The sequence below is a fragment of the Lynx canadensis genome, chromosome C2 (assembly GCF_007474595.2).
Source record: "Lynx canadensis isolate LIC74 chromosome C2, mLynCan4.pri.v2, whole genome shotgun sequence".
In the NCBI taxonomy this organism is placed as follows: Eukaryota; Metazoa; Chordata; class Mammalia; order Carnivora; family Felidae; genus Lynx; species Lynx canadensis.
This window is the reverse complement of record NC_044311.2, coordinates 73,949,873-73,973,282: the sequence shown is the minus strand read 5'-3', so window position 1 is coordinate 73,973,282 and position 23,410 is coordinate 73,949,873. Positions and strand designations below refer to the sequence as shown.

At 37.9% G+C, this 23,410-nt stretch overlaps 1 pseudogene; it reads left to right on the top strand.

Moving 5' to 3' along the window:
* The first annotated feature begins 377 nt into the window (after positions 1-377).
* Positions 378-956, top strand: LOC115522865 (annotated as a pseudogene).
* The last annotated feature ends 22,454 nt before the right edge of the window (positions 957-23,410 follow it).

Sequence of the window (23,410 nt, the reverse complement as noted above, 5' to 3'; positions counted from 1 at the left end):
TGAAGGCTGTTTAAAATTCTCTCTCTCTCCCTTTCCTTCTGCCCCTCCTCACTCATGCATGCAGGCTCTAGAAAGAAAGAAAGAAAGAAAGAAAGAAAGAAAGAAAGAAAAAGAAAACCAAAAGAGTAGTATTTTTTTTATGTGAAAAGTTCTAGTATGAGTCCACCTGAACAACATTCATCCAACACATCTGTACTGGGCCCCAAGTAGGTACCAGGTACTTTACTGGACATCAGAGATTCAATGGTGAGCAACACCAACCTGTTCTTGCCCTCCTGGAACTCAGTGCAGAGGAAGATGTTAATCAAACAATTACACAAATGGATTTTACCAACTGCAGTAAGTGCTAAGAAGGGAAAGAGCAGAGTGTTGTGAATATGTATATTCATTCACATTGTGAATATGTATGTATATTTGACCAGGACACACATGAGGGTGATCTTAAACTTTTACAGCTGACCAAAAAAGGCAAAAATTAATAAAAATGTGAGCACCCTCCATCTTCCTAAAAAAGGGGATGATGTGAAACCAGGAACCTTGTGCCAAGTTGCAGGCTGCGGGAAAATTCATAATAACTCACCTCAGTCAGATACTCTGAGAGAAGTCAATATCACCGTCATAAACAGTAGAATCTGCAATGATCAAAAGCACTATGATTATCGCGTGATTGGGCTGAATATGATTTATGCCGGCAGCCTCAAGGGTGGAAAAGACTCGTGCAATGGAGATTCTAGAAGCCCTTTGATATGTGAGGATACTTTTAGAGTTATTACTGCCTTTGGCCTTCTAGGGAAATGCGGAAACCCTTGAGGACCTGGCATCTATACTCTTCTCTCACAGAAGTATCTCAACTGGATAAATAAGACTATGAAGGGGCAGTTTAGATAACTGTATTTCATTTCACTTGCCATCACTTGTTAATGTTATCATAAATAAAATCAATTTGTGTAAAAAAAAAAAAAAAAGTCCTAGGAAGGTTTTCTCAGGGGAGTGGCATTTGAGCTGGAACCTGAGGGGTGAGTTATAGTAACTGAGGTTGGGAGGTGGGTTGATGAACTAGGTCAGTGGTTCCCAGCCACATAATGGCTACTTATGAGTCACATCAAACAATAGAACTAATAAAATTTAGGAATGGTTTACATTTCTTAGGCAAAATAAATTCCAGACTTGTCCTATAATTGCATCGTTCTCAATCACCTGCTTTCCATTCCTCTTCCCCTATTGGAAAAAGTGGAGTTCTGAGCCATGTACTCTGCTTATACACATCCAGATATGCTTATTAAGGTGGGTTTATTTTGTATGAATATCATCTCTCACATGTCTCTCTTCGATGAGAGGTTGAGAACTAGTGGAGAAGATGACATATAGGGAATTCCAAGCCGATGATACTTCCACATGTCAAAAGAAAGGTCATTCACAGTAGAGAATGCAAATGTTACAAAATTTAATTTATCAATTCTTACGGGTAGGATGTAAATAATAATAAAACTATGATTGGTTTATTTTTCAAAGCTTTTTGCTGAAAGACATTTTAGAAACTTAGTACTAAGGCAAAAATATCTTCAATGCTGACATGATACAAAGTTAAATATCACATTGGCTTTTATTTTAATGTTTATTTCCTTCTCGCATCCCAATCCATTGTGGTCCACATGTACATATATATGATGCATTTTGTATATATTCGCCTCATAACTTGACAGATGGGAGGGAGCTTGCAGTCATTTCTAAAAGCAGACAAAAGGCCGTTGGTTCTGCTCGGCATGATGGTTTGTGAAGACAGAATATCACACGCTTCCGTTGATGATTATATAGCTCTATCCATCTGTCTGCCACTGGAGGTTGGGAGACGGAGACACAGCTCCCACCGTCCCCATAAACAAAAGTAGACCATGCTGTCACCAGTCAGACACGCCAGCTAATTGGAGCTGTCGACAGACACAATATTCTGTGTCAACAGCTCTAGTAACAGTTTGAAACAGCAATGATATGTTGGTTGATGGTGAGGATGACACATGTGTCTCTAATAGCATGCTAGAAATCTGACATAACTAGAAAAGAATTACTAAAATGTGATTCCTGGCCTCTGGTATCCCTGTTCATACTTACCAATCCCTGCAGAGGTTGGGGGAGGGGTGGTTGTAACCCATCTCTCTCAGTATCATTCCACAGGCTGACAGCTTAATTTGATACTCATAATGTCTAACTTTAAAATTAATCTTGCTAAAAAGATTTGTTTCAACAAGCCACCTAACCTTAAACTCTTTGGATAATTAATAAGGCAAAAAAAAAAAAAGGGGGGGGGTTTGTACAGCTTTCTAAGTTGAAAATAAAAAAGAGATGTTTTGTCAATTTACCATTTCTGTAACTATACATTTATACTGATATTCGGGAAAGTAATTTTTACACAGTTAAATAGATACAAATGCTCATAGACATGGCTTATTCTTGAACTTAATTTCATGATACACAAAAATAAGCCCAAGATAGAAACATACTTACAACATAAACAAGGCTTTGGAATATAAATGCGTATTGTACATTAATCTCCGTGTAAATTCATACCTTCTAGGAAAACTTTATATCATGCCTTAATAATGAGAAGTCAGGAAGTCCCTTGCTATTTGCAATCATTTATCTTCCAAATAATTTCGTCACCTGACTACCTGAGTTTAAATTTTAGCTCAGCCACTTACTAGCTTAGGTAAGTTAGTTAACCTTTTTCAGCCTTTATTTTCTCATCTATAAAATGTAGGTAAATAACATAAGCTACCTCACAGAGTTATAAGGATTAAATGGGTTATCACTCTCTGAGTGTGTAGAACAGTGCCTGGTATATCACATAATTAGAGGTCAATAAATATTATTATTATTAGTGGTAGCAGTAGTAGATTTCCAAGGAGAACTTTAGTGATTAATGAAAGCAAGAAAATAAATCAAGAACAGTGCAAATGCCAAAGAGCAAAGTTGTGGCCATTACACAGGCCTGAGTATAAATCCTTCAGCCATAACCAGGATTTGTAACTTTGGTCAAGTCACTTAACCTCCCTGAACCTTTTTACTTTGTCTGCAAAAGAGCTAATACTTGTCTTTAAAAGATATTTTGGTCGGGGGGCCTGGGTGGCTCGGTTGGTTGAGCGTCCGACTTCGGCTCAGGTCACGATCTCGTGGTCTGCGAGTTCGAGCCTCATGTCAGGCTCTGTGCTGACAGCTCAGAGCCTGGAGTCTGCTTCAGATTCTGTGTCTCCCCCTCTCTCTGCCCCTCCCCTGCTCATGCTCTCTCTCTGTCTCAAAAATAAATTAAAAAAAAAACATTAAAAAATTAAAAAAAAAAAAAAAGATATTTTGGGAGAACCTGGATGGTTCAGTTGGTTAAGCATCTGACTTTGGCTCAGGTCATGATCTCACAGTTGGTGAGTTCGAGCCCCGCATCAGGCTGTCTGCTGTCAGCACAGAGCCTGCTTCAGGTCCTCTGCCTCCCTCTCTCTCTGTCCCTGCCCCACTGGTACTCTCTCTTTCAAAAATAAATAAACCTTTAAAAAACTAAATAAGTAAAAATTAAAAGATATTTTGAAGATTTAAGATAACTTAGAGCACCCAACACAATTCCCAACATGTGGTAGGTATTTCCACCGATTACACCACGTATTCTTATGACTAGTTTGCATTATAAAGCACTTTTATGTTTAGACTAATTATTTTTCCTCTAATTAATTCTGTGAAGTAAAGTATAATGACTACTGTACTGGGGAAAAAGTGGTGCTCAGAGTTGTAAAACAAAGGATCAGTGGGTATGGGATTATTGAGGTTAGAAGAAGATGTCATCTTCCAATTCTAGGACTAGGGTGATATTCAGCTCTTGCCAAATACCTCTTTGCCAGATGACCAAACAACTGAAAGCCTCTTGATTTATTTTTTCCATTCAGACCCCCAAATTTGATGTCTTCAGAGGCCTCTATCCCTCACATTTAGAATCAGCCTTAATCATTACCTACTTACACTTCACCAATATTTCCATATTCCTTGGATGTTTGTAAAGATCCATAAATGGACGCCACAACACTTACCACACCACCACCACCAAAAACAACAACAACACAAATGCATATGCACACTGGACTTAAATTACCTTGCTCTTTGAAGATATAAGGAAGACAAAGAAAAAAACCTTTCTTTGACAGGCAGGTAAGATACTTTTACAGCAAATAAACCACAAAGGAGGATTCTGTGTAAAAGGCTTTTCCATGTCCCAGCCAATGGCCTATGTCAACAATGTATTCTTTTTATATTTTATTTATTTTTAAATTTTTTTATTATTTCTTTCTAGAGAGATAGAGTGTGAGCAAGGGAGGGGCAGAGAGAGACAGAAACAGAGAATCCCAAGCAGAGTCTGTGAAGTCAGTGTGCAGAGCCCAAAGCAGGGCTTGAACCCACAAACCTTGCAAGATCATGACCTGAGCCAAAATCAAGAGTTGGACACCTAACTGACTGAGACACCCAGGAACCCCAACAATATGTTCTTTTTAAATCTTAATGTTACCAATTGTACATAAATAATAAAATAACCGTATGCAACACAGAATTGTCTGGTTACTTCATGTCACAGTCACTGTATAATGTAAGGTGTTTAGCTTTCACTTCCAATGACTAAGAAGGTAATGGGGCTTTACTTTCTATGAGGCTAGATAAGCAACTGAGCTCTGACCATAAGACCTGCTTTCTGGATTTAGCGAGGTCCCTTTTTGAAAGCATGAGGAGAGCAACGTTGACCTTTCCAGAGAGGAACTAATGCTTCAGCTTTGGCTTCTTCCCTCCTATGCCAGGTGACTTGAACCTGCTAGCTCAGATTTGCCACCCAATGCACCTGCCCTTCACTTCCACCAGTAGAGCCATTTATGTCGTCCTTTGCATTTCCCCACCTCTGGTTCTTTATTCATGGCCGGAGCCTGACATACTAGATCTTTCATGCCTCTAAATGACCAAAGCCATCAAACTCCGTCTATGCTTCAAGGATTCTGTTGCAATGGCTCCCCTTCAGAAAGGGTTCCCTGATTCTCAGTACACCTGTCCCGAGCTCAAATGAGGGGGGTAAATCTCTCCCTCATTTGAATTCTCCCTAATATGGCACTTGTTTTTTTGTTTTTTTGGTTTTTTTTTCCATGCAGTATAATCAGTTACTTACAAGCCTTATTTTTCCCCCTGTATTGTCAACTCCTTGGTAGCAGGATTCAGGTCAGACTCATTTTTGTTTTCATGTAGAGCTTAACATCTCTCTGTATTTCTTAGTTACTTGAATAAATGAATAAATTCCCCTCATTCTTTTTCACTTCAAATATTTAAACTTCATATGCTTAAGTGGACAAAACCATAACCACACAATATATCCAGGAGGAGGAAAGGCATGTAAGGTGGACATGATGGCAATTTAAATGCTGAGGCTTGAGATTCTTTTTTAACATCAATCCCATTTCTTCTTTAGGCCCTGGGCTGCTTGAGAATATGGTTTACAGCAATGTATTTGCTTTGACCAATTCCATTATTAAGATAATCAACATGTTTTAACTTGAAATCCATGGTAAAAGAATGTTCCCTGTATGATTATTAACATCTACTCACATTAGTGCTATCTTCTCTAATTCCTCCTATAAAAGTAGCTACATATGCATAAGCTTTGACAAATCACCTTGTTTTTCTACACATAATCTCTAAGTCAAGAATTAATCCAAGGTAAATGACTTTTCAGGTAATAGGGCAGGCATGCACATTGCACAACGCTAGGAGGCGCCAGTTAAGAGAGCCTAATATAAAGGACACTCCTGGTGTTGTGCAACACACAGTCTGCATGGCTGCATGAAGTTCCCTGAGGTGGAGAAACCTCAGAGAAACAACTTGAGTACATAGCTATAACTCAGAGTATTTTCACTCGTATTCCAAGGAAAAAGAATAAGCTGGGCTTCTAATTATATACATGAAATGGCTCGATAATATTAAAATAATGCTTTTTGTTATGTTTGGTTATAACTCACTGTAAACATTGTAGAAAGTACAGGAAAGTGAGAAGAATATAAATCCTTATCTCAGAGACTAAAAGTCCTTATCTCAGAGATTATCACTCTCTTAACCTCTGTATCGTATTTCCTTGTGGTCCACCTATATGCACATATGAAAGTATGTATCTGCATACTTTAGAATATGCTCTCCATGCTACTTCTTGAAACTTAACATTACATAATAAAGCCTTTCTCAAACATCCTTATTGAACAAAATAACCTGGAGAACTTGTTTAAAATATAGACCTTTCAGAATTTTCCATAAGAGAACCAATTCACTAAGTTTGAGGTGGATCCCAAGAATTGGTATTTTTAACAGCTACCACCCGCGATGTAATTTTTATTTTCAGGCAAGTTTGAGAAACAGTGATTTCATAAGCATGTCCAAAGGTATTCAGGTGATTTCTGAACAAAGGAAAACAGTTTAACCTAATTCTCTCAGCCTTCTCAGCTGTGTGGATCAAATGCAGTTAGAGTATAAAACTGGAAAATTGAGTGCACTGAACAAGCAAGAAAATGCTCCCAATGCCCCAACTCTCCTTAACGTCCTGACCCTGGCCATGAGCAAGAATTATCTAGTGACCCAGATATTCCCCATCAGGTTGGAATGGGCCAGAGATAATGTTAGTAATGTCCCTTGAAACCAGACTCGGGGAACTCTCCAGAAATTCTCTGGGCGAAATCAATCTCCTTATATGAGGAGCTGATCATTTGTGCCAGTTTGCCTGTTCCCTCCCAGGCTATACCTGTAGTTCTGGCATATATTGTTAATAATATATGTCTTCTTTCACTTTCAGGAGTGTCCCAGGTTAGACAATAAATACATGGGTGCTAACTTATAGGGTCATTTCCACCTTCTTCTCTGATCCATATGACAGAAAGGAGGCTTCCTTCTCATTGGATCCTGCATGTCCAAAACCTTTTTTTTTTTTTTTTCCAAAGTGAAGATCTTATTAATGAATCAACTGCTCTCTTGCATAGAAGAACAATGCTAAATAAAACTGAGAACCAAACCATTCCCATGGTGAGGTCTTTCTGGCCAATTAAAGGTTATTATTTTGCCATTTTTCTCAAAGCACTGGAAGTTCATAAACTTGTTAAGGTGTGCTCTCCTTTTAAGAAATCTTCTAAACACTCTGCCACAAAAAGTTCTGCAAAAATAGCATTTTAATTACTGTAAAAGAATCCATTTAATATTTACTTATTATAGACAATGAGTTTCTTAAGTTTCACTATGATAAATATAATTGTGATTAATATCTCTATTCACGGATTATTAGTCATTATTTCTTTAGGGTAGTGTTCTAAAAGTTAGCCATGATATTTAAAGTAACTCTTCTTTGGGGCGCCTGGGTGGCTCAGTCGGTTAAGCAGCCGACTTCAGCTCAGGTCATGATCTCGCAGTCCGTGAGTTCAAGCCCTGCATCAGGCACTGTGCTGACAGCTCAGAGCCTGGAGCCTGTTTCAGATTCTGTGTCTCCCTCTCTCTGACCCTCCCCCTTTCATGCTCTGTCTCTCTCTGTCTCAAAAATAAATAAACATTAAAAAAAAAATAACTCTTCTTCCTCAAAAGAATCCCCCTATTTTATTTTATTTTATTTTATTTTATTATTTGTGTGTGTGTTCCAATAAAATGTTATTTACAAAATTAGGTGTTGAGCTGGAGTTGCCTGGCTTCAAAGTTAGGTCCCTGTTTTTAAAAATAAATGAGGGGCGCCTGGGTGGCGCAGTCGGTTCAGCGTCCGACTTCAGCCAGGTCACGATCTCGCGGTCCGTGAGTTCGAGCCCCGCGTCGGGCTCTGGGCTGATGGCTCAGAGCCTGGAGCCTGCTTCCGATTCTGTGTCTCCCTCTCTCTCTCTGCCCCTCCCCCGTTCATGCTCTGTCTCTCTCTGTCCCAAAAATAAATAAACGTTGAAAAAAAAAATTAAAAAAAAAAAAATAAAATAAAATAAAAATAAAAATAAAAATAAATGATAGTTACAAAGAATTCAAGAAAAAATTAATGGGAATAGCCTGCAACACTTAAGTGTTAAAAGCCACTCTCTCATTGGCTGTGCTTAAGAATATATGACTGAAGATGGATTTAAAATGGTGGAGTGTATGGGGACCCTGAGCCTGAAGCACAGCTAGATCAGCATCAAACCATTTTTTTTTTAACGTTTATTTATTTTTGAGACAGAGAGAGACAGAGCATGAACGGGGGAGGGTCAGTGAGAGGGAGACACAGAATCTGAAACAGGCTCCAGCCTCTGAACTGTCAGCACAGAGCCCGACGCGGGGCTGGAACTCACAAACTGTAAGATCATAACCTGAGCCGAAGTTGGACGCTTAACCAACTGAGCCACCCAGGCGCCCCAACATCAAACCATTTTTAACACATAAAAAGTTGATCTGAAGATTAATACTACAATGTGCATAATTTGAGCCAGAGAACTTGGCAGGTACATGGTGTGGAGGCGTGAATTGGGGGAGAGAAAAGTCATGGAGCCATGGAGAGTAGGGAGACGTTTTCACGAAAAGAGGACAGAGAGAGAAAGGGGGAGACAGCAAGCCATCAGGATCGCTCAAGAGAAGCACTCCCCCCAAAAGTAGCTGGAGGGAAAGAGAGAAAAAGTGAAAACACTTGCAGGGGACTGGACAGGAAATCTGTTTCCCAAAACCATTGGCAGGGAGAGAGGGGAGGGTTTCAATACCACCAGGATTCTATAAACAGTGAAGCACAAAGACTGTTGAGGAAGTAGGGTGAACCCTCAGAAGCAGGAAGCACAGTCTGAGGGGTACATGTGCCACACAGGGAGAAGTAGTTCCCCTGTTTGGAGTGCATTTGGTAGAGGTTGTATGGCCTCCTTCTCAGCAAAAGTCCCAGCGGACCCCAGAGAGCTGCCACATTTACTGATACTGGAAAAAGATGCCAGAGTGTAGCAAAACCTGGTTCTGGCTGTGTGTTGTGATTTACCATAAACTCTGAGCCTTTTCCACTGCGAATCACATGAACATTTTCTGGGACAAGCCAGCACCCCGTCATTGCTTGGCAAGATCCTCCCCCAGAGAATCAGCGATGGTCCAAGCCATGGGGTCTCTAAAGTGTTGGGTTTTGAAACACAGCCCCACCTGATATAAAACTCTGGAGGGAGGCACATCTTGGCAGGCAGACAGCTTGGAAAAGGACAGAGTAAAGGCAGGGAGCAGACAGAAGCTTGAGACAAAGGAAGGGTGCTTGATTGCATGTCCATGAGGGCACAAAATTCCTACACCAGAGACTAGACAGCTGGGTGAAGCTATTATCACTTCTAGAACACAAGCATGTATGCACATGTGCACACAGATCGGCCCAACTAAGAGGCACCACCAAGTTCAGAACAGTTCCAAAAACCAAGTCCCATCCACCTGTGCCCTCCAGGCAGATTCACCAGAAGACCAGCATAAATCCCTTCCACCTGCCATAGTCTATGGACTATAGTGTGCTACAAAGTTTCAGTTATAGGGGCTACTGCATGTAACTTCATTTGAGTTTCATTCTGTTTGTTCATTTCTGCTTCTGTTGCTTTCTTTTTTTCTTTTCTTTCTCTTTATTGGGTACGGAAAGAGCAATTTTTTCATCTATTCTATTCTATTCTATTTATTTTATTCTATTTTATTATTTTAAAGTTTTTTTAATTTAAAAAATTATTTTTTTTCCTTTTTTCCCTCTTTTCTATCAAGCTTCTTTCAACAAGCTGACTGAAACACACCTAGGATCTACTTTCCTTCATTTTCTTTGTTTTGTTTTGTTTTTAATTTTTTAATTTTTCTTTTTTATTTTATTAATTTTTTTCTTCCTCCAAAATGACAAGATGGAGGAATTCACCCCAAAAGAAACAACTGGAAGAAATAACAACCAGGGATTTAATTACTGCAAGAATACGTAAGATATCCGAATTAGAATTTAAAACCATGATTATAAGAATACTAGCTGGGGTTGAAAAAAGCATAGAAGACCCCAGAGTATCCCTTTCTGCAGAGTTAAAGAAATAAACTGTAGTCAGGCCAAAATTGAAAATGCTATAACTGAGATGCAATCTTGAATATTTGCTGTGATTGCAAGGATGAATGAAGCAGAGCAGTGAATCAGTGATATAGAAAATAAAATTATGGAAAACAATGAAGCAGGAAAAAAAAAGGGAAACAAAGGCAAAAGATGACAATACAAGAGTTAGAGAACTCAGCGACTTATTAAAGAGGAATAACATTCATATCATAGGAGTCCCAGAAGATGAAGAAAGAGAAAAGGGGGAAAAAGGTTTATGTAAGCAAGTTATAACTGAGAACTCTCCTACTCTGGAGAAGGACACAGACATCAAAATCCAAGAAACACAGAGAATCCCTATTAGCTTAAATAAAAACCCACCATCACCAAGGCATATTATAATCAAATTCACAAAATACACTGACAAGGAAAGAATCATGAGAGCTGCAAGGGAAAAAAAGTTCTTAACCTACAAGGGAAGACAGTTCAAGTTTGCAGAAGATCTATCCACAGAAACATGGCAGACTAAAAAGAAGTGACAGGATATATTCAATATGCCGAATCAGAAAAATAAGCAGTCAAGAATTCTTTATCCAGTAAGTTTGTCATTCAGAATAAAAGGAGAGGTAAAGAGTTTCCCAGACAAATAAAAAACAAAGGAGTTCATGACCAATAAACCAGCCCTGCAAGAAGTTATAGGGGGGACTCTTTGGGTGGAGAAAACAAAACAAAACAAAAAAATACCAAAAGCAACAAAGACTACAAAAGGACCAGAGAATATTACCATAAACACCAAATTTACAGGGAACACAATGGCACTAAATTCATATCTTTCAATAATCACTTTAAATATAAATGGACTAAATGTTCCAATCAAAAGACATAGGGTATCAGAATGGATTAAAAAAAAAAAAAGACCTATCTATATGTTGTCTACAAAAGACTCATTTTAGACATAAAGACACTTGCAGGTTGAAAGTAAGGGATGAAGAACCATCTATTATGCTAATAGGTGCTAAAAGAAAGAGCAGCCATACTTATATCAGACAAACTAGATTTTAAGAGAAAGACTATAACAAGAGATGAAGAAAGGCATTATGTCATAATTAAGGGGTTTGTCCACCAAAAAGTTCTAACAGTCCTAAATATTTACATCCCCACTTGGAGACACCCAAATATATAAACCAATTAATCACAAATATAAAGAAACTCATTGATAATAGTATCATAATAATAGGGAACTTTAACTCCCCACTTAACAGCAATGGACAGATCATCTAAGCAGAAAATCAAGGAAACAATGGCTTTGAAAGACACACTGGACCAGATGGACTAAACAGATACATTCAGAACATTTCATCTTAAAGCAGCAGAATACACATTCTTCTTGAGTACACATAGAAGATTCTCCAAAACAGATCACATACTGGCTACAAATAAGCCCTCAACAAGTACAAAAAGATCAATATCATATCATGCATATTTTTAGACCATAACACTATGAAACTTGAAATCAACCACAAGAAAAAAATTTGCAAAGACGACAAATACTTGGAGATTAAAGAACATCCTACTAAAGAATGAATAGGTTAACCAAGAAATTAAAGAGGAAATAAAAAAAAGTATATGGAAGCCAATGAAAAAGAAAATATGACAGACCAAAATTTTTGGGATGCAGCAAAGGTGGTTATAATAGGGAAGTATACAGCAACCCAGGCCTTCCTAAAGAAGGAAGAAATGTCTCAAACATACAACTTAACCTTACACTTAAAGGAGCTAGAAAAAAGTACAGCAAATGAAGCCCAAAACCAGCAGAAGAAGGGAAATAATGAAGACTAGAGCAGAAATTAATGATAAAAAAAAAAAAGTAGAGCAGATCAATGAAACCAGGAACTGGATCTTAGAAAGAATTAACAAAATTGATAAACCCCTAGCCAGACTGATCAAAAAGAAAAATGAAAGGAGGACCCAAATAAATAAAATCACAAATGAAAGAGAGATCACAACCAACACCACAGAAATACAAACAATAATAAGAGAATATTATAAACAATTATATGCCAACAAATTGGGCAATCTGGAAAAAATGGACAAATTCCTAGAAACATAAACTACCAAAACTGAAACAGGGAGAAATAGAAAATTTGAACAGACCCATAACCAGTAAAGAAATGGAATCAGTAATCAAAAATCTTCCAACAAACTAGAGTCTGGGGCCAGATGGCTTCCCAGAGGAAGTCTACCAGACATTTAAAGAAAAGTTAATACCTATTCTTCTCAAACTGTTCCAAAAAATAGAAATGGAAGGAAAACTTCCAAACACATTCTATGAGGCCACCATTGCCTTGATTCCAAAACCAGACAAAAACCCAACTAAAAAGAAGAATTACAGGCCAATATCCTTGATGAACGTGGATGCAAAACTTCTCAACAAGATACTAGCAAATTAAATCCAACAATACACTAAAAGAATTATTCATCATGATCAAGTGGGATTTATTCCTGGACTGCAAGTCTGGCTCAATATCCACAAATCAATCAACATGATACACCACAGTAATAAAAGAAAGGATAAGAACCACATGATCCTCTCAATAGATACAGAAAAAGCATTTGACAAAATACAGCATTCTTTTTTGATAAAAACCCTCAATAAAGTCGGAATACAAAGAACATATCTCAACATTATAAAGGCCATATATGAAAGACCCATGGCTAACATCATCCTCAATGGGGAAAAACTGAGCGCTTTCCCCCTGAGATTAGGAACACAACAGAGATGTCCACTCTCACCACTGTTGTTTAACATAGTGTTGGAAGTCCTAGCCTTAGCAATCAGATAACAAAATGAAATAAAATGCATCCAAATCAGCAAGGAAGAAGTCAAGCTTTCACTCTTCACAGATGACATGATAATCCATGTGGAAAACTCAAAAGACTCCACCCAAAAACTGCTAGAACTGATAAGTGAATTCAACAAAGTCACAGGATGTAAAATCAATGTACAGAAATCAGTTGCATTTCTATACACCAATAATGAAACAACAGAAAGAGAAATTAAGGAATCGAACCCATTTACCATTGCACCTAAAAACATAAAATACCTAGGAATAAGCCTAACCAAAGAGGTGAAAAATCCGTATGCTGAAAACTACAGAAAGCTTATGAAAGAAATTGAAGAAGACGCAAAGAAATGAAAAAAAAAATTCCATGCTCATGGATTGGAAGAAAAAATATTGTTAAAATGCCTATGGTACCCAAATCAATCTACATATTTAATGCAATCCCTATCAAAATAACACCAACATTCTTCACAGAGCTAGAACAAACAATTCTAAAATGTGTATGGAACCAGAAAAGACCCTGAATAGCCAAAGCAATCCTGAAAAAAGAAAACGAAAGCTAGAGGCATCACAATCCTGGACTTCAAGCTGTATTACAAAGCTGTAATTATCAAGACAGTGTGATACTGGCACAAAAACAGACCCTCAGATCAATGGAACAGAATAGAGAACCCAGAAATGGACCCCCAAATGTATGTTCAACTAATCTTTGACAAAGTAGGAAGGAATATCCAATGGAAAAAAGGCAGTCTCTTCAGCAAATGGTGCTAGGAGAGCTTGACAGCAGAAGAATGAACCTGGACCACTTTCTTATACCATATACAAAAATAAACTCAAAATGGATGAAAGACCTAAATATAAGACAGTAAACCGTCAAAATCCTAGAGGAGAAAATGGGCAATAACCTCTTTGACAGCAGCTTCTTACTAGATATGTCTCTGGAGGCAAGGGAAACAAAAGCAAAAATGAACTATTGGGACCTCATCAAGATAAAAATCTTCTGCACAGTGAAGGAAACAATCAACAAAACTAAAAGGCAACCAACAGATTGGGAAAAGATATTTGCAAATGATATATCAGATAAAAAATTAGTATCAAAAACCTATAAAGAATTTATCAAACTCTAACCCAGAAAATAAATAATCCAGTGAAGAAATGGGCAAAAGACATGGACAGACAGTTTTCCAAAGAACACATCCAAATGGCTAACAGACACATGAAAACGTGCTCAACATCACTCATCACCAGGGAAATACAAATCAAAACCACAATAAGATGAGACACAACCTGTCAGAATGGCTAAAATTAACAACTCAGGAAACAAAAGATGTTGGTGAGAGTGCAGAGAAGGGGGAACACATTTGCACTGCTGGTGGGAATGAATGTAAACAGTTGCTGCCACTCTGGAGAACAGTATTTTTTTTGAGGTTCCTCAAAAAATTAAAAATAGAGCTACCCTACCACCCAGCAACTGCACTACTAAGTATTTATCCAAAGGATACCAGAATGCTGATTCAAAAGGGCACAAGAACCCCAATGTTTATAGCAGTGCTATCAACAATAGCCAAATTCATCTTTTGGGATGAGCACTGGGTATTGTATGCAAACGAATTTGACAATAAATTTCATATATTAAAAAAAAAAAAAACAACCAAATTATGAAAAGAACCCATATGTCCATCAACTGATGAATATATAAAGAAGATGTGGTGTATATACATATACACAATGGAAATTACTCAGCTATCAAATAGAATGAAATCTTGCCATTTGCAACAACATGAATGGAACTAGAATGCATTATTCTAAGCAAAATAAATGAGTCAGAGAAAGACATATGTAAGATTTCACTCACATGTGGAATATAAGAAACAAAACAGATGAACATAAGGGAAGGGAAGGAAAAGTAAGATAAAAACAGAGAGGGAGGCAAACCATAAGAGACTCCTTTTTTTTTAAGAAAAATTTTTTAATGTTTATTTATTATTTTGGAGAGACAGAGAGAGAGAGACAGAGAGTGAGTGGGGGAGGGGCAGAGACCCAGAGGGAGACACAGGATCCAAAGCAGGATCCAGGCTCTAAGCTGTCAGCCCAGAGCCCGACGTGCGGCTTGAACTCACCAGCCATAAGATCATGACCTGAACCGAAGTTGGATACTTAACCGACTAAGCCACCCAGGTGCCCCCATAAGAGGTTCTTAAAAAGAGAACAAACCGAGGGTTGCTGGAAGGGTGTTGGGTGCAGGGGAAGGGCTAGATGGATGATGGGCATTAAGGAGGGCACTTGTTGGGATGAGCACTGGGTGTTGTATGTAAGTGATGAATCACTAAATTCTACTCCTGAAACCATTATTACGCTATATGTTACCTAACTTGGATTTAAATCAAATTTTTAAAAAACAATATAAAGCATTTAAATTAAAAAAAAGAATGTATGACTGAAACATGAAATTCAGATATTTCTGCTAAAATCTGCAACATCAGAAATATCTGTCTTGATTTTAGAACAACAGCAAGATGTCTGAGTTGCTGCCTGATACTGAGTTACATACCTGGTAGCTCCTGTTCCTTTACTTCAGATGGAACAGAGGAACATGAAGAAATGGTTGGATCGGCCCTGAACTAACATAGAGACTTGTCACTCACCTTCGTCTCGCCAATTACTGGAGATGGGATTCTATTGTCACAGAAAAGTCAGTATGAGATGTCCTCTAGAAGGATGAGGGTAAAATAGAACGAGGACAAATGAGACACTGTGCTTTATGCAACCAGTTAATGAGAGGGAGATCCACATTTAAGTAGCTGAAGTCCCCAATATTGAGATAAGAATGTGATCAATCATTCATTCACTATTTATTGTTTCCTTCAATTGATATTTGTTGAATAGCATTGTTTTGCAAAATATCCCAATATTGAATCATTATGCTGTATACTGGATACTAATATATTGTCATATGTCAATTATACCTCAATAAATATATATATATATATATATATATATACCAACTATTGCCAGACACTGTTCAAGGCAATAGAAACAAATGAGTAAATAAACTAAAATCACTGTCTCCCTGAAGACTACATTCTAATAAGGGGGATGGGTTGTTTTACAAAGATGAGTAAGTAAAATATTTAAGACGCTAGTGATAAGTAAGTGCTAAGGAGGAAAAAATCAAACAAGGAAGAATAATATGAAAAATGGGAGTTGAAATTCTAGTTAGAGTTTCCAGAGAAAATGACTTTTGAATAAACAGCTGAAGGAAACACATAGCAACGTGAGTATCTCAGGAAAGAGAATTTCTGGAAGAGACCATAGAAAGAGCAAAGTTCCTGGGGTAGAAGGTGCCTTGGGTGTTCAGGGAATTGCCAGGCCAGTGTGGCAAAGCAAGATAAGATCAGAAGGGCGGGGGCGATTTTCTAGGCCATCAGAAAGATGTTTGGTTTTTACGCTGAATGATATGGGGAAGCACAACAGGATTTTTAGTGGAGCAGCTTAAAGATTTTGAGTGGAGGAGGGATTTGACTTATACTGAATTACTCTCTTCTTAGAGAATAGATTTGATGGGTGTGCGATGGTGGGAGGAAAGGAGGTCAGGAGGTGAAGAGGGATGGCAGAAGCAGAGAAACCATCTAGAAGGTTATTTGCAAGGCAACCAGATGAAAGGTGATGGAAATTTGCACAAGATGGTGGCAGTGGAGGTGGTGAGAAGTGCCTGAATGTTGGATCTGTTCTGAAAATGGGGCCAAGACAATTTGCTGACAGATCCGATATGGGGTGAGAGAAAGGGAGAGGAGTCAAGGATGAGGCCGAGGTTTCTTTCTTGAATTGCTACGAATGGGATTGCCATTAGCTGAGATAAAGACCACAAGACGAGGCGATTTGGAAGTGACGAGCAGGAGCTGTGTTATGCACTAATTTGTTGTGAGATGCCTGCTGATCATCCAAGTGGAGACTCCAATCGGGCAGTTGAGCACACAGGTCTGGAATTCAGGGCAGCAGTCCAGACTGCAGGCGTGCGTTTGGGAACCGTCAGCATATGGATAGTATGTAAAGCCATTAGACTTGACGAGACTATCACAAGAATGAGCTTAGATGGAAAAGATCACCAAGGAGGACACACCAATATTAGAGTGAAGTCAGAAGCTAAGTTGTAAAAAACAACAAAAGGTATTTTTCGTGCGCGTGTGGGTTTGTTGGCTGGCACATGTACCAAGTTTGAATGTTTCTCAGAAGTGTTAGCCAGACTGTATGCTGTGCGTAAGGCAGTCAATCTGCCTCAGGTGTGTCCTCCATGGGGTCCGGCATAGAGACGCGGTAAGCATTAAAGCGAGAATTGAATTGGCTGGAAGAAATGTCATATAGTTTTATGATCTAACTTTGCTTCTTTCTGCCTAAAATTCCTACATTTCAAGTCCTAGAATTCAAAGCCATTGTTGGTAAAGTCACTCTAGTGCAATGGCACTTACATACACCAAAACATTAAAGTGTCAAATAATTAGATATATTCATTAGGCTGTTACGCTTTAGATATTTTCCTTAGGGATTTAGCAGCTGCTACAATCTGACCACTGTCTATTTTTGTATCAGGGCTTTGCTTAGGTGGATCCTAAATGACTTACCATCAGATTTTTAGGAGCCCTATCAAATGAATTGTTTTTTTAAAAAAGCACACATGACCTGATAGTATAGAAATAGTCATGCATTCATATATATGTGAATATCAAGAAACTGTAGGTCTTAGTTGGCTCATGAAAAAAATTGCAAAAATATTATAAAAATAAGAGTCACTATAAACCTCATTTAGGGAGTACTTATTAGGGTCACAGAAAAGAAAATCTATTTGACTGGCTCAGAGCCAATAAGTGGAGCAGTTACATTGTCACGGACAAAATACAAAAGGGGATGTGTCCTCCTGTTTGATCTACAGCCTCAGCTGGTCCAGAAATACTAACTCTGACTCTGGGTTTGGCGTGTACATTGTACTCCTAGGAAGAAATAAGGAAAAAAAAAATGGTTAAAAAGAATAGAGAAAATGAAGAAAAAATAAATCCATAACGTTCGATTCCTTGTAGTCTGTCCCAGTATAAGTTGATGGATTGGTTCTTTATTCACCATTTCTCTACTTAAGATGTTATAAAACTAATACATTAGAGTTATAAAGAATTTATTGATCATGTCTGAAAACAACTTGTTTGTGGAATATGTTAAATACCGAGGTTGCCACTGACTTGTGTTTTAAGGAGTGAAGGTATACTTAGAAAACTAATAAATGGGATTAGACAAGATAAATGTAATAGTGAGCACTTCTCTCCATCTACACATCTCCCTTGGCCATTAGACTCCAGAGCACATATTTACATGGAGAGGATTACATGTGCATTTTTAGCACAAGTGTTCATTCATGATGTCAGAAGATTGGAGCAGAGATTCCAACTAAGCAATAAACGATTTTCTCCCTGGAGTCGTGCAGCAGGCTCCACAAGCCCCCAGGAGGAATCAGCACAAACACTGTGACCGTTATTTACTAACTGGGACTCCAGCAGCTGGGCTGTTTGCATGATATGCAAATGGGCACATCATTCAAGGAAGAAAGGATGAATGCTCTGGCACTTGCAGGGCAAACATTAACTGCTATGGGAAAAGGGCCAGCAGAAGAGAAACCAGACAGAAGTGAGTGGGTGGTGAGGGGCAGGACAAGAAACATCTTCCAAATAGGCAAAATGCAGGAGGCAGACACTGCTTGCTGGGAACCGTTCAGCACTCTCAGCCTCGGTAAACAACAGATGGGTGTGTGCTGTAGCCCATCTCCCGCGGAACAGTGAATTTCCTCTCTACCCAATTTCTTGCTCTGAATCACGTTCATAAAACATTTTATATGTGGAAAGTTACTGAGAGGTACAGAGGGAGAATATTAACTGAAAGAGCAAAGGCTAAGGGCACTAAGAGGACACGGTGATAGGGACAAAAGCATACCTGGAGTCAGACACACCTTGGCAGGAATTTCAGTTCTACAATCTAACAGCTATGGGTATTGGGCAAGTGTTTCAGTCCTTCTGTCTCAATTTCCTTATCTGTTAAGTGGGCATAATAATACTATGTCATAGTAGGATCTCTGTAAGATTTAGTACATCTTCTCTATGTAAAGTGCCTCCTACCAACATAGCACTAACTGTTTAGTATTAGAGCTGAAACTTGAATTATTCAGGTTTTGTGACGCCAAAGTGCATCAGTTCCTACGAAGTCCAGAGATTTAGAGATTTAGAGATTTAGAGATATAGCCTATGGTCACTCTGTATCTTGAGGGCTTCCCAGTTTAGCATGGAACATTTGCTTTGGTTACAAAGCAACTCTACTTCCAAACAGGTTATAAGACCTGTGGGTGAAATCCAGGTTTTTTTTTAAGCTCCAGTTTAACCGAGTCTGGAAGCTTACAGATGCCAAAACACTTTGTTGCCTTGATGACATATGTGTGTAGAGTGTAAGGTAAAAGAGCATCACTGGAATGAACATCTGTGTATCCACCAACACAAGTCTGGCAGTTCTTCCTTTTAGTTAATATTTGCAGGGAGTTTCATTTTGGATCCCGTCACTTTCAACTTTTCTATATCCCTATAGCTTTGTAAGGGCCTTGTAAATACCATACAATTGGGTTTTTTTTAATCCAGTCTAACAATCTTTAAATTAGCATTTTTGTTCATGCTGCTAATATATTTAGATTTATTTCTACCATATCATCTGTTCTTTTTATGTTCTTTCACGCTCCTTTCTCCTTTTTGTTTCTTCTTTCTTGACTTTTCTTAGGTTAAGTATTTTTCCTTCCATTTTTCCCTCTTCTAACATATTTTATTTCTATTCTATTATCAGTGATTACCCTAGTAAGTTAAGCATGCATTTGTACTTTATCAAGCCCGTAGCTAATAACCTTATTCTTCTCTTAGACTATGTAACCAAATAATAACATACTTCTCCTAAACTGTAACTATGTAAACCAAAGAACACTAAGTCTAATAACAGCTTTCCAGCTTCTATATTCTTACTGCCTCACATTTCATGTCTCATTTTTAACCTCACAAATTGATCATTATTGTTTTATGCAGTCAATGTTTGCTTAAATTTGCTCATAATTTACTACTTAAAAAAAAAAATCCTGCCTGATGCATCTCAAACTTCCCATTTGGGATCACTTTCCTGCCTGAGGTATATTCTGTAGTTGACAAACTCACCCAATAAAAAATGACTTTTTCCATCCTTGCTTCCAGGAAATATTTTCAAGAGTATATAATTCTAGGTTTTCTCAACACCTTATCAGGATCATTCTAGTATTTTTTATGTTCCATTGTTGCTGCTGAGAAGTTGGCTGACAACATAATTGTCATGCCTTTATAGGTAGCCCTTCTTTTGTCTCTAGCTACCTTTAAGATCCTCTTTATGTCTTCATTGTTCTGCAGTTTCACTAAAACTGGGCTAGCTATTAATACTTTTTAATTATTATTCTTTGGATTCTTTGGACTTCTATCTAAGAAGTGTATTTTTCATTTCAGTCACTGTTTCTTCATGTATTGCTTCTTCCACACATTCTCTCCATGCTTCTGAAATTCTATCTACATGTTCTTAACTACTCATTATTGTTATAGCTCTCTGTGCTTCATTCTACATAATTTCATTGGAGCTTTCTACTAGTGCATTACTGAGTTTTCAGCTATTTCCAATCTGCGCCTAATTTTATCCATTGAGTTTGTCATTTCAATTACTATATCTGGCTCTTTTTAATCTGTTTCAAAATGTTTTAGTTTTCTATATTCTCTCCCTTTATTCCTTTAAATATATAAACATATTCATTTTACATTTGTGTGAGACACTTTCAATTAAATCTGAAGGTTTTTCCAGTTCTGAGTCTGTTGGTTCTTGTTCATGGTATCTTGTTTGCATGGGTATTATTTGATTTTTGACTATGAGCTCATGTTTATTGGAAGTTCAACCTGGAGGAATTTGGGGCAGCTGGGTGTTACATGGGTTTTTCTATACATTTGTGTTTCCCTGTCTTAGACACATGAGTATGGCTTACCTAATATTTCTTTACAACTAACTATTGGCTTTAGGATTTTTCAGCCCATCCAGATAGTAAGTATATTTTTGGACTACAAACCTAGGCAAGGACTCACTAGTAGCTGAGAATACTCAGGAGATTTTTTTTTTTTTCTCATCTTCCTCCCACCAAGACTGAAACCAGGCCATTTTTCTTACTTTCTCTGGGGAATTGAGGTTTTTATATTTTTATCTTTACTCTGAGGCTATAACCCTTTACACTTTTAGCTCCATATCAAGGTCTCTTAATTTAATTCCTCTCCTTGAGTAGCTTCTATGTTTTACCTCCTGTCCACAGTATGAAAATTGAAACTCAAAGTCACTGAAGTTCAACTAGCTTCAGTGTGTTCAGTTTGCCCCTCTGGGTTTCACTTTCACTTAGTATTTGACCTCTCAGGAATAGTTACCTTCTTGCCAGCTCACCAGCACCTTTAAAAATATCTTTTGTATATTTTATATAACATTTATCCAGTTCAATAGCAGAGTTAGCCAGGATCTCTAGCTGGCCATACTGCTGGATATGGAAATTACGATGAATTTCCACCAAGTAGGAGATTAAATCTGTCCTCCACTAATCTGTCCTGAAACTCTAAAACTAGTCATGAACTTCTCTTCCTTGATTCCTATTGTCTGAAAAAAAATATTATTTTTAATTTTTTTAAAGATTTTTTTTAAGTAATCTCTATACCCAACATGGAGTTCAAACTTACAAACCCATGGGGCACCTGGGTGGCTCAGTCGGTTGAGCGCCCAACTTCCCCTCAGGTCATGATCTCGCCCGTTTGTGAGCTCGAGCCCTGCATCGGGCTCTGTGCTGACAGCTCGGAGCCTGGAGCCTGCTTGCAATTCTGTGTCTCCCTCTCTCTCTGCCCACCCTTGTTTGTGCTCTGTCTCTCTCTGTCTTCCAAAAATGAACAAACTTACAAACCTGAGATCAAGAGTCACATGCTCTACTGATGAGCCAGCCAGGCACCACTGAAAAATTTTTAAATCTAAGTATATAAAAATACATTAAGGCAGATGTCATGTCTCTGTTTGTGTTATAGAAAATCTCACAGTATCTTTCTTATTCATTATCCAAACACTTTGATGTTGAACAAATTCAAACAATCTTAAAACTTCTGGAATAAAGGTTTACCAAAGGTTTTATCACCATTTCAGCCTTTAATGTCTTAACCGAATTTATTCCTCCTCAGAATTAATAGCTAATAGATGTCTAAAATTGATGTTGCTGTTCTAGGTCAAAAATTTTTTAAATGTTATGTGCATACCTCTTGGCATGAAAAAAGGGCAGGAAGAAATTATTAGAGCTTTTATTTAAAAATATTTTTATTTAAAAAAAATCAAAAGGAATTAATATGTACTAGAATTTAGTATAAAAATTGGCGCTTGCATCCAAACTTGGCCTGCATGTGCTGAGGAAAGAGGGCCTATAGTTGGAGAGATTAATAGCGGTACCCTCCCTTTCTCTCCCTTTGGCACACTACAACTTTCTGCAATACATATGCTCAGCTCCGTGCATTTTCAAATTATGTTTTCTGGTTTAAAGCAATCCTCTCTAAATGGACATGTGGCTTTTAAAGTTTTGCTGCAAAGACGCTATGGATCAGAAGGTAGGTTAATTATGTAAGCACGTATGACCAACAAGAAAATGGCAGACATGACATTTGTCCTGCTCCTAGTATAGGTTCTTTATTGAGCACATTAAATAATGACGAAAAAAATAATGATGATCTTATTAGATCTGTCAAGATATTGTCGTTCTCCAAAAAAATTCAAGATTATTTTGTAAACTGAATTTGCATCCACAATTATCAATCATCTTGCCTTAAGCATATTTTTCCCTGAGATATTAACTAATGATAGTTGTACATGTATATTCCGTACAATAAACAAATACAAATGTATTGAAATACATACCTAACATTGTATATTGTTTGAAATAGTTTGAAACCGACTGCTTAGGCACTTCTTCAAGATTCTCCCCACCCCCCACCCCCCGCGCACATAATTATTTTCTCTTATTGTAACTCAGATAGGTACCATATATTTTTTTTAATTTTTAATGTTTATTGATTTATTTCCGAGAGAGAGACAGAGCAGGAGCAGGGGAGGGGCAGAGAGACAGGGAGACATAGATTCTGAAGTAGGCTCCAGGCTCTGAGCTGACAGCACAGAGCCTGACACGGGGCTCAAACCCAAGAGTGGTGAGATCATGACCTGAGCTGAAGTCGGACACTTAACCGACTGAGCCACCTAGGCGCCCCTGTATTGGTTCCACATTTTAAGTGATTTACTGTCTGTCCCTTCAGAATGATTCATTTGAACAAAGATTCATTCCATGTTCACATGCAACAATCACCACTTTCTCCCCACTTTCGATTGTTTAACTAGCTCTACTTTATTTTCAAAACTTTTCATATAC